The sequence below is a fragment of the Sciurus vulgaris genome (genome assembly GCF_902686455.1).
Source record: "Sciurus vulgaris genome assembly, chromosome: 6".
Taxonomy (NCBI): domain Eukaryota; kingdom Metazoa; phylum Chordata; class Mammalia; order Rodentia; family Sciuridae; genus Sciurus; species Sciurus vulgaris.
In genome coordinates, this window is record NC_136466.1 from 163,596,251 (window position 1) to 163,609,490 (window position 13,240).

General features: G+C 38.2%; 1 protein-coding gene across 6 annotated transcripts in view; it reads left to right on the forward strand.

The window, feature by feature from the left end:
- CTNND2 (catenin delta 2) overlaps window positions 1–13,240 on the forward strand; it is a 904,448-nt gene that overhangs the window by 457,922 nt on the left and 433,286 nt on the right. The window lies entirely within an intron of this gene.

Consider the following 13,240-nt stretch of genomic DNA (forward strand, 5'->3'; position numbering starts at 1 on the left):
CATTGACTTCTAGATTTTTCACCAAGTTTTCAGCATCAAGACTAGCATGTTTAATAAACTCGCATGTTTGTTTAACCAACACAAAGTCTGACTTAAAATCAACTATCGTACATGTTTTATTCATACGGATCATTGTTGGTAGAGACCTTAAAAATCTGCAGTTATGTAACAAAATAGATATAAATTGGTGTAATGGATAGTGTTAAGTAGTATTAAAATAATGTAATATGCAGTAACTTCTTACACTCCTGCACTTAGTCTTGCATAACTATATTAACTTCAATAGAATATTTAAATATTTCTTTATCTTCATTTAATATTTTTCAACCAGAGTTGAAGCTTAGAAATAAAAATGTAAGGAATTGAAATGCCTTCTTTTTAATAAATTGTAAAATTCTCTCAACATATTTTAACAAAATCCCACAAAAGACTAAAAAGTAAATAATTTAACTATCTCAGGCTTTCATAATTTTGACATCAAAAATTAGTCAACCTTTTTATTCCTTAACTTTAAAAAATTAAAATTGACTCTAATGCATTTCAAGATTCCATATAAAAGGAAGCTATAAGATTGAGATAGCATAGTTATCTTGAAAACCATTTAATTTACATATTAGATCATCTCTGTAATCATTATGCCACCACTATTCTTTGGATAACAACACCGTGGATATCCAGATTTATTTTTAAACCCATATCCACCATTAATAAAACTCCTAAAGTAAGATGAATGGTTGTTATTATAGTTGTTTTCTGTATTTTATATTCAAAATGTAGAATTGCTACTTCTCCCCCAGAGTCATAAATATGTTTCCAGCTGTAGTTAAAAGTCATTTAATCAATATTTGAACCTAGAAAGTAGGAAAAGCAGAGATAGAATAGTAGGTCTTGCAGGGAAGGAGGCAAGATAGTGGATATCATTCTTCATATAATTCTAGAGTAGCATTCTCAATTTTGAGTTTAGGAGAAGTTATAACCTTTAATATATGGAAATTACAGAGAAAAGAATGAAAAGATAAAATAAGACAGAAACAAATTAAAATAGAAGGGATAAGACAAGTTTATCAACCTAATTACTTATAAGCACACTAAATTCTCTAATAAGGATAATAATTCCAATTTGTAATAAATAAAGATAAAATACTTATGTGATGTTTATAAGAAACACATTTAGTGAAATAAATGTTGAAATTAAAGGACTCGACAAAGCAGTGCCAGCAAATACAATGAATGCAAAGAGTGGATGAAACTGGAAGAATATTGTGAGGTATATTGGAAAGTATCAGAGCACGACCAGAGTCAGAGAAGAGCTAGGCAGTGAGACCGTATTAACCTCTAATGATGGAATAGAACTAAGGAGCCCAAATGCTCCAAACAGTACAGAACCTGAATTCCTACAAAAAAGCTAGAGAAGCTGATGGAAAACATTGCTGTGGACATGTCAGTGCTCATTCAGAAATAATGCTACAAGAGAAAGCCACAGAGTAGGAACTTAAAATTAACAAATCAATGTATTAAATGAATTTCAAATTTTATTCATTGAAAGGTATTAATTTATTTGTACATGCCCAGGGAATATTGACAAAAAGTAATCAGATCCTGGAAGGTAAAGACAATTACATAGAAAGGCTATACTATTTGATAATAGTACACTAGAATTAAAAGCAAATAATAAAATATTAAGCAAAAATGTAATTAAAACCAGAAAACATACTTCTAGATATCTACTGAATTAAAAGCAAAACAGAAATTGTACACCATTTAGAATGCAAATAAAACAGGAGTATTTTATAATAAAAACTGAATTCAGGGGTAAGAGAAGAATGGAGGAACTTTGGATTATGTAGAGGGAAATGAGAAGGGGAGGGGGGTATGGAAGATGGTGGAGTGAGACAGACATTGTTACCCTATGTACACGTATGATTACATGAATGGTATGAATCTACATCCTGCACAACCATAGAAATGAAATGATGTACCCCATTTGTGTACAATGCATCAAAATGCAGTCTTTAAAAATAAAAAAATTTAAAAATGTTTTGAAAACTAAACTCAGAGGAAATCCAAACTTCACTATTTAAAAAGTAAGGCAAAATAAAGGAATGTGCTTATTTTGGGAAATTTTATAAAGAACTAAATATTTTTTTTAAAAAAATCAAGAATATGAAATGATAAAAGTAAATTCAAAGACAAGGTAATGTAAAATAAAATAGAAAATATAAATAAATGTTATAAAAATAAATAAACAGAACAGATAAATATGTGAATTATTTTATTGTAAGCCAAAAGATAGCCCCAAGCTTTCCTAGGTGAGAAGCTCTGCTGAACCTGAGGAAAATGGAGAGGATCTTAGCTTTCACTTTTTTCCCCCATAATTTGAATTCAAAAGTCACCTGTAGTGCTGGGGTGTAGCTCAGTGGTGAAATGTTTGCCTTAGAGGTTTGGGGCCCTGCTTGGGTCCCCAGTCCTGCAAAACCAACAAACAATAGTCATCTCAAATGCTGTACCTTCATCACAGGGGAATCAAATGCTCGGGTAGAGCTTCTTCCAAATATAGGTGGTAACAGTCCAATTTCTGTTTTTCAGAAAAATGAGTTACTTTGAATTATTATATGCAGAATTACTTGAAGATTGATAGGACTTGTTAATCATTCTTTTCATAAACTCTTACATCCTGGTTTAAAGAAAGGAAAAGAAACAAACATAAACAAAAAGAAACTGAAATCAAAGTTCCACCCTAAAACTTCGTGCATGGGGCTTGGGAACCAGCAAAACAGAGAAGGTGCTTATGCCTCAGAAACATTCTCAACTCTTTCACTGTCACTTTCAGACTGAAGTCGCTGAGTAAAATTTAGAGAATTAATTTGAAAATATTGGGTAGATAGCCATCATTTTGGAGATCCATATTGCCAATTGTAAGTGTTCAGAAGGTCATAAAATAAAAATCTTAATTGCTCTGTGTATCAGTGAGAGTCCAGATGGGATATATAGAGTCTACATGCACACACACAAACACACTCAAAAAAAAAAAAAAAAAAAAAAAAAACGGAAGATAATTGAATTAAGGAACAGAAGTGGGTGAGACTAAGGGAACACAGTGCCTGTTGAGTCACATGAGGGTTGACAATGACAAGAAAAGCCCTCACCACCTTCACACCTAAAGGATAATGGAGGAGCCACTGGTACCCACAGAGTTGGGCAAGGTGGAAAATCCTTTTTGCCCCTCGGTTCCTTCCTGTGCCTCCTATTGGCCAAACCCAAGCAGAGGCCAGGGAGCAGGTTGTCCTTGAGAGGACAGGCAGAGAGGGAAATGGCAAGTGAAGAGATTAAGCAGCACCCATCTCTGCTAAAGAGGAGAACCATGCACCACGTGTGGCCTTGGTCTGGAGGCACAGCAAATAGATATGTATGTAGTGGCTCCTTGACACTTTCCATCTAATTAGAGAAAGCCCATCAGATGCTGCCGGTCCCTTGTGATTATTCAATCAGTGGCTCATTAGCTGGAATAGTCATGAACCAGCTCATGCTAAATGGGACCTGGCACCCTGCCCTTGAGAACCAGTCCCTTAATCCTAACTCAAGGGACTAAACAATGCTAAATACGCCTAAATCAAACCTGGAAAGAAAATACTAAAAGCAATCTCAGTCCCTAAGCACAAGGTATTTAATTTGTTGTATTTAAAGCTTTTGCTGTTCCAAGTTCCGATTAAAATAAATTTTGAAGCATAGTAACCCTGTCTCCTGGACCCTCAGGCAAGTGCTCTGCTCCACTGACTTTATGGGGTCACACATCTATAAAGGTTTTGCTGTACTTTGTGCTTTTTAAAAATGGCATCCTACAGTATGTAAATCGTGTAGACAGCCTTTGGCACCCCAACACAGTTTCATGACTGCCGGCTGTGTAATTTTAATTCTAACAGATATGTGTCACCAAGTCACTAGGAGAATGTTTTCAGAAATTGCAGTTGTTTTGCTGAAACAAAACAAAACTCACAACAAAAGACAGTCTTCTGACAGAAACCCAGACCCATCAGCTTCTCACATAATGCATAGGTTGGCCTCACCTGACACGGATCACGAAATTTATTTTAGTACATGCATCTTTGGAGATACAAATTCAGAGATAAGCATGATTGTATTTTGGCCAATAAGTAACAGAAATAGGGAAAAATGATCAGAAACAGGGAAAAAATCAGAAATATGAAGAACAGCTTGACATATTTAGCCAGAAATTAAGTGTTTAATATTATATTTCAAATGGTAATTATTTCTTTCTGTGACATATTAATAAATTGAAGTTCTACCATATTTTTGATAATTTCATCATTCAGTAGGAAGAAAATTTTGGGAGCTGATTATATTATAAATATTATGACAAAAAACTGCATTGTTTTGATTATTAAACCAAAATGCACTAAAATATCAGGAGTCAATTGTGTAAGTTACCTTCTGAGCAGGTAGAATCCAAATAGAATACTCATATGTAGTTTGGTAGAAATAAATGTATCATTCACTGTAGATCTGTGGACTGTCACTTTCATTTAATTGTGAATATTCTTAAGTCACAGAGACTCTGAAAGATCAGGTTATTAAAGTGCTATAAAATATTACTCCACGTACTCCTATGTAATAATAATATTGAAAGTGAGAGACCTCCTGTGAAGTGCCTGTTTTCATAATTCCTATTAAGTACAACACCCAAGGATGCAGAAGTAGTTTAAGTATATAAGGTTTTTATAAAAATTATAGTAATCAAAATGAGAAGCTTATGAATCAAATTGATCAAAATATACAAATCATGGCCAGGGGAAATGGGCTGGTTTATTTGCTTTGATTTCTGTCATGTTGGAAGCTGTGTTCTCAGATTGACCCAGTAGAATGGAAAACCTTCTGAAAAGAGTAGAAGCCCTGGATTCAAGTTCCCTCACTCCCTGAGTAGCCACAGACTGTCACCTAACCTCTCGTGATCCCTCATCCTGGAACTGTGTCTATTTAAATTAGTTGTCTGATCCTCGGATTGCTCCTTCCATTATCCATTTGATTATGGATATCCATATTAATCCATATGATTATGCTTCAATCCAGGCCTGATGATGGCCCTTCCAGAAGTTTGTCCCTGTACCCAGGTCTAGGGTTGCCTGAGGCTTCATGCATCCACTTGATTCTGTTGCAATTCACTGGTGCTCCCTTGCCCAGCCACCTTTGCCATTTGAGGCCAATGGGAAGTTAGTGGTGAAGGAAAAAAAGTGGAAGACAGGAGCGAAACACAAAGATAACTCATAGAAAGAAAGAAAACCTTCCAGGGAACTGCAATTCTCTTCTCCTTCAGATAGTGTCTCTACCTGGTTTTCAGCTAATGTTCAATTTCTTTTTCTTAGATTTCACTTAGATTTCCTTCTATCACAGGGACATTTAAGAAGCATGTTATGCCTTCTCTAAAGAGGTCACCAGCTTAGGGGCAAAACTAGGAATTGAAGGAATAATCAAAGGCAAACAGGAAGAAGAGCACTTTATGGATCGCCGGCACAGAAGAGAGCTGTGCAAAGTTCTCATGAGACACTTCATCTGGGATCAAGCACAGAACTAGTCTCTGGTGGAAATTTCCTGGTTTTGAAATTGCCGAGGCACCATAGGTGACCAGAACATGAATGTGAGGAGGTACCCAAGACTCTTTCAGGGACCCTCAAAAATCAAAGGGTCTTCACAACATTGAAGTTGTTTATCTCTTGCTTTTTCTCAAGCGAATGCTCAGGTGCGTTCTTGAGAGAGCCCGTGGTGAGTGAGGGCACCAGTGTGCTCCGACAGCTCAGGGAACAGGTGCTGCCTATTCTTCCATTTTAAAGATTTCCAGGAAATAGCATTATGTATAACTCGCATTGATAAAAGCTCTCAGGGATCCTCAATAATTTCGAAGAGTCTGAAAGGGGTCTAAGACGGGAGTTTTGAGAACCACTAGAATAAATATGAAAGGACCAGGAAAGTCTTCACTGTAAAAAGATGTGTGTTCAGGACACGTAAGTAAAATGGGATTAAGTGCACAAGCAACTCATGCAGATGTGGGGGAGAAAGTGTCCTCCGAGCCAAATCCGCAACTGCTTTGTGAACTCATGTCATCCCATCAATCAACTGTGGCATTTTCTAGAGTTAGCTTCTAAGTTGTTTTCTTCAAGACAGATTTGTATTACTTTTCTGTTTCTTCCAATAATCATCAAGAATGAGAATATCAATCTATCTTCATTAGTTTATTTACAAAGAAATATATAAAGATTTTTCTTCTCTGCACTGTTAATTTTTTAATGATCAATAGTCTGAAGACAAATAGTCAGGAAACTGTAATGAGCTATAAAAATATCATTTTATGATCACCTATAACCCCATGCCCCATAAAATTCTTCAGTTGCACATTTTGAACTAGAGTTACGTGTTTGATATTTGTCTTTTCTGAAAACTGCCTTTTTTGTTCAGTGCCCACCATTGAATACAGATCTAAGGAAACATTGTCAGCACATGACCAATCTTAACTTTATTCATTTCAGATAGTCAAACTTGAAAAATCATACTAATTAAGTCAATAGCATTGGTCGAATCTAAATCAATTTAAAATCCAAACGGGTAATTCTATGTTCCTAGGACCATTAAAGTTTCAATTTTCACATAAAGCATTATGCATGGAAAGCAACTGATCAGATGAAATAGGTATTCTGGAGACAGAGACACAGAAATGAAATTTAAAAGCACACCTGCTCAGAGAACATCCATATTGATGGTAAGCTTCCTCACATAACAAGCCCCTGGAGCTTTCCCCTCAGTTAATTTTTGGAATGGTAGATGGGCGAACCACTATTTTCAGGCAACCTCCTCAGTGAAACTCCTCCAAATGAGCTTTATAAGTCACTAATGAAGCTCAGGAGAAAACAACTCGTTTACCACCACCAGCCACCTCTTACTCCAAGTAAGTTTGTAAATTGACAAGTTCTTCCAGAATCCATAAAAAAGAAACTGCTACTATAAATGAAGCTGATTAGTGGTACAGTTTAAGCAAAGTCCCATATTTTTTTCTTCAGAGTGAATTTGTGGTTAGATAGGACTAAAGTGTTCTGAACAGATTTAAATTAGGTTAATAATCTTACAAATAATCAAGTTTTTCTCATTGATTTTGTAATTTATAATAACTGCTTTGATATAATCACCACAACTTATTTCCTTTATCCTTTCCTAATATCTCCTATAAAATATGTTCCCTTTCTCTTTATTTGCTCAAATAATTTACTCTCATTTTAAAAAAATAATAACCTTCAAATCATTTTTAACCTTCCACAAAGAGCAGGTAGCGAGAGGGTAGCAATGAATGCGAATTGCTCATCGGTGATAGATGCGTGTGAATCCTGGTCTGCTCATTTTTCATGGCCTACATAAAAGTGTTTTTAAATCATTTTGAAAAAAATCAATTTAACCTAAGGGTAAATAATGTAACTGTACCTCCTAACAAGCGTCAATTTAACCAAAGCTGCTCTTGAGATCTCAGTCTTGAACTTGTGCATCTCAGTTTGTAAGTTTATATTTTATTCTTTTGGTTTTCCTGAATTAGCATCCTCAAAAACATCCCTTTGGCTCCCGAATGAGATGCTGCCCAACTCTACTACCTGATTTCGTTGTTGTTGTTATGGGCTTCTTGTTAGTGGTAAAATAATCCACCAGACATCCCCTTGTCTTCCTGGCTCTGGCTTCCTCTACTGATGATTTTGATGGCTACTCTGTCCTAAAGTTTCATTTACTTAGAATCAAAATTCCCATACTCAGTCATTTCTGGGAACTTTTTAAAGATCTAGAGAGACGAGTGCATCAGGTTCTCTTAGAATCCAGCCGAGTCCCTTTCTCACAGCAGTGCATGAATCACCTTCTCCTCCAACTCCGTAGCTGAAGAAGGAAGCCTGCCCCTCCCCAGACATCAAGCGCCCGCACACACCCCTCCTGCACTCGCCCCTCTGAATGCACAGATGACAGTTCCTGCTTTCCATCTCCTCATTCATTTCCTGTTAGTCATGTTCAGGACAGATGTCCAACTTGAGCAGACCAGAATCAGCAAGTCTGAGTAAGTCCTCTGAAGATGTGCAGAAAAAGAAACCACACCCTGCCTGCATGCTGTCCGCTGTGGTATCTGGAAAGAAGGCGCTCTGTGTTGCGAACTCTCCCGGCAGCCACTGCAGTGTGGATGGAATCGCCCTCCCAGGAATGAGACCCTTCCACGCTCCTTTGCTTCCTATGTACTTACTAAGTTCCGACAAGTGCTTCTCTTAGTAGGTCTGAAATTCACGCCTTCCTGTCCAGCCCTGATGCTCTTCTTCCTCAGTGACTGCAGCTTTTCTTTTCCTGCACAGCAAGAAATCCCTGATCTCTAGGCTCTCCTACCTCTGAACGCAATATTCTTCTGTTCTGTTCCTTAAGTGACCGCAACCTCTATTTTTATTGTGTTCCTCCTTCCCAGTTTCCTCTGTTCAACAATTAAAATTCCTTGGAATTTGGGTCTTCCAGAGTGTTAAGGTAGCATGGCAGAGTAGGTTAATTTTCCTTGGGCACTCAGGCATCTGGGCAGGCTGCCTGGAGGTGGAGACATTTTAAAAGCACCTGAAGTTTGGGAATGAGTTTTGAAATTCTCAGAGAAAGGAATTTCAAACTGAGGGAAGAGGAAAATCTTTCTCTGGATGACAAAGGAGCTTGATTTTTCATCTCTTGGCTCTGACACTAGGTGCTTCTTTGTTTGTTCTATTTTTATTGCAAGCAGACCATTTTAATGAACGATGCGTTAGATGTCTTCTTTGCAAATTGAAAGCTTAAAGAATATTGAAAGTAAACAGTAAGTGATGTATGGGATGATGCTCTAACAAGATTTTCAGGAAAAACAAATCCCAATCAAGGTGTTATTATTATCAGACCATGTGGCCATGTAATTAGATAAGAAGATGATCATAATAATAACTGACATTCATATTGATATTTATATTTTTTCAAGGGCTTCCACACCATTATCTCATTTAGGTGCTCAAATGGGGAGAGATTAAAATGTGCAGGGGCAGAATAATGGTAAGGACATGCAATCTGAAGCCAGACTACAGGGTTTGAACCCCGGGCTTGCACCAGCTGTGGGCGCAGCTGGAGGAACCCTCAGTGTCCCCAGCATCAGAAGGGTTCCTTCTGCACTAGGATGTGTTCAAATCAACAGGGCACAAGCTGCTCAGGACAGTCCCTGGAACTTAGTAAGCACTCAGTACTTGTCGACTGGTGTTACTGTCACCTCTGTCACTGTGGCCATCACCGTCTCTGCCTGCGTGAACCTGAAGGAGCACTTAGGGCCCAGGTCTGCAGACATCTAGTCACAGTTTATTTTCCCCCCAGTACACGCCAGTTACTTCATTAGCATGATCATGGCTTAAAAACTCCACATTGGAGGCCCTTGATGTTTTCTGTATCATTATATAGTGTGTCTTTTCATTATGCTTTAATGTATTCTGGGACATAAATTTAGCTAAAGCCAGCAAGAATTAATACTTCTGATAAAGTCTCTTTTGAACCTTGTACAACAGTTCTGGTGCACATGATCATGGAAACTCTAAAATATCTAGTTAATTGGATCAAAAGAAACGGTATTGTAAGGTCTATGTTTTTATGACCTATAAGTGGATCTGAATTTTTATGCAAAAAATAGCATTTTGGCCTCTATATTTATTGAGGTTGACTCTGTTCCACTGGTGGCAGAGCAAACTCCCCCAGCTAGCACCTGGGATCTCCAAGCAGCAGGTCCCTGGGGCAGGACTGTAATCTGAGCGTGAAGAGTTCTTCTGTGAACAAGGAGTCCTCCATGCAAGAAAGACTCCTGCAGCCCTAAAGGGTTGTTTTGTGTACATTTGTGACTTCAACAAATAGTGCTTTGACATTAGACAACAACTCCTGGACTTGGAGTTGGAAGACCAAGATCTGAGTCTCATCTTCAAATTACCACATGTCCAACACTGCCTGTTTCATCTCTTTGTCTCTGTTTATACTTGTAGAAATAAGGAAAAAGAAGTATGACTTTTTTTTTTTTTTTTTTGCAAGTTGCCATATGTCTTAGAATCAGCTAGAATATTTGAAAACCTATTGATGCATCCATATTTTACTTAAGATTCTTTTCATGGGGGAAAAAAAGCACAGGCCTGTAATCCCAACTCTCCTGGACTCTGAGTGAGGAGGATCTCAAGTTAGAGGCCCACCTCAGAAAGGTAGCAAGAACCTGTCTCAAAATAAAATAAAACAGGCTGAAGATGCACTTACCCAGCATCATGAGGCCCTGGGTTCAATCCTCAGTACATCAAGTCAAACTTTTTAAAAAGGTATTTGCTTCATGTATCTTCTTAGGACTAGTAGGATCAATTATGTAGTTTCCTTGGAATCTTTCCCCTCTGTCCAGTTGGGAATAATGAGTTTAGATCAGACCTAGGACAGGGGAGTGTCCTGAGCATTATCGCTTTGTCAGTAAATGGCATCACCTTCTCTCCCTGGTCTACAAAGGTCAGTCCTTTTGAACAGGTCACTGGGCTCAGGTGCAAGGACTCTCCAGTGATGGGGAAGACCCAGGAAGGTCAGCAAAGTCTCTGCAACCCATCAGGTCAATGTGCTGAAGATGTACATATCAGAACATGGCTTCTGCTTTCTGCCACCTAGAGGGGCATCGTGACTTACTGCAGGTCACAGTTCACGTTTCTTTGGGAGCAACCGATTGCAGCAAGAACAAGATGGCACTTCCCTAGGGGGACTCTTAGCACGCAGCCTCTCCCCCTTCCCTACCACATCTTCCATATTGCCCATCTCCGGTTCTGATAGCCCAGTTTACTTCTCGCCCAAGCAAGAACTGAAGGAAACTCAAAAGGTCTGAAGAAAGAAAAAAAAAAAAAAAGTCTGAAACTATAAAAGCTTTGGAAATCTTTGGCAAATTTGTATGTTCTACCTCAATGCACAGTAATGTTAATAAAACTAATTGAGAGTTAGATATATGCAAATTTTACTCCCATTATAAAGTAATTAAGAACTGTCCTATAATTTTAACCTTTTTCATACATCTATGCTTTCCAAAACGGGAATGAATAAATAGTGTTGACTCAGAACATAGTGAGCAATGGGAAAATATCATTCTCAAACACATCAATGGCTGGGCTATTGTCCCTGCTGTCCTGTCCTTGCCAGGTGATGTCGGAGTTGTAAAATGATGATATATTGTTCATTGTGGCAATTACCTCTGTCAGAGCACATCTAGATTTCAGCACTTGAGATGGTTGAACAAAATAATGAGACAGAGACTCTTGGTTTGTTTTCATTGAATATTGATCAAATACACAACCGATTCTATAAAAGATGAGCAGATTTGATTATTCCATGACAGATTTTTAGAAGCAAATTAATCATATTTTAATTGAAATTTTTTTTTTGAAAAGGGACTTTGAATTATCATCTAAAACTCCTGGCAAGCCTCATTTGTAGGTTTCTGGAGATAACTGTTTGAATCTATTCAGAATATACAAAATTATTTTGCTTGCTAACTATATACTCAAGAAAGTTCATCAGAACAAATTCACAATCTCATTGAAAGGCAAATAATTAGGCCATGCAACTATTTTCCTTTATAGACTCTGTTAAAATACATGGAATTAAAGATTGTATTTTACTTAATTCTATCAACATTTGCAAAGTCTGTGTGCGCTGTGCGTCTGCTGTAACTTTCATTGTCTTTGAGATGCATTATCTTGGGGACTATGGCATGGCCAATGCAGGCCATTACATCCCCTGTGGACTGTCCTGAAAGAAATAGCCCATGTAAGCCACAGTGGGAAGCTGCCCATTATCAGGTACAGTGGTGACCATTAACCTGTAGGGGACTTTGCTCTTCACTGTAGCTCCCTCTCCTCCATTAGGATGTGACCTGCAGCAGGCCTGAGGGTGGCACCCGGGGCCAAAGCCATCACCACCCTGCCAGTGCCGACTTCCTCCTCTTCTCTGGGTAGTCTTCATGTGCCACAATCCCTAACAGTGTCCCCTCCCTTGCCTTCCAAAAGCTCTCCCCTATCTCAGCAGACCTTTAGAGAACACCCCTTGCAGCTGAGCTGGGCAGTTTCCATTGCAGTGACGGAGACATGTCCCTGGTGTCCAGAAGGAAACTGAACACATCTCTCCACGGAGACTTCCATGTCTGGCGATTAGGCCTGTAACACCTTCAATGTGCATTAAATGACCTTGTTGCAGACTGTTGGAAACTTAACCACCTGGTATCTGCTGTTTTCTTGGGACTCTATACTTTATGTTAAAAGAAAAAGAATTATAGCTGTACTTTTGTTATGCTCTTCATGAGGAAGTTAGGGATGGATGGGAACATTTTTATTTCCTCGTTGGACATTTTTTCCCCAGAAACTATATTGCTTCCAAAGTACCAAGTCTTTTCTGTATAAGTAAATCGCCTTATTATTCCATATCTAGTGATTTAACAACAACAAAAGGATCTACATGTTGTTTAGAAGTTTCACCAGAGAATCACCACCAGGGAATCAAAAGGAAAGGGAAGGTCTTAAATGGCAAAGTTCACACGAACCAGTGCCATGACAAGAAGGACTCGTTGCTTTTATGCCAGACCCATCATTTTTAGGTCAAATCTAGGCTGTCACCTGAAGTCTGAAACCTTGATCCATTCCTAAAGGAATAACTGGAAAATGCTCACATTTATTAGAAATGATGCTGTTGTCTAAAACAGACAAAGGAGGGGACCAAGGGAGGTTTAATGGGTACAGCAGAGTTGATGTGTATGTTATCACCATTCGTCAAAAACGCACCTTTGTACCATGTTACCAAGAAACATGAGAAATCTAGGGTGGCCCCACACACTCCCCTCGCCTCGGCTCCCTCTCACACACACACTGGAAGCTAGCAAGTACGTTTCTGCTCCCTTATGCTCTTCTTAGCCCCCAAATTAAGTATTAAATTAGATTTTTGAAAATTTGCCTGAAAAGAAAATGGGCAAACCTTACAGGGATCCTATCTAAACAGAGCATAAAAAAATAACACACCATTTCATATGAACTGGTAATTAAATTATGAGGCCAGGACCTGATTCTCATTTATTCATCCCTTATATTATCAACCATGTTAGCGGCACCAATTTTAACACTGTATCTCCTCTTTGTTCTCCTACTGAGCGTTGCTGTGATAGCAAAGATAACTA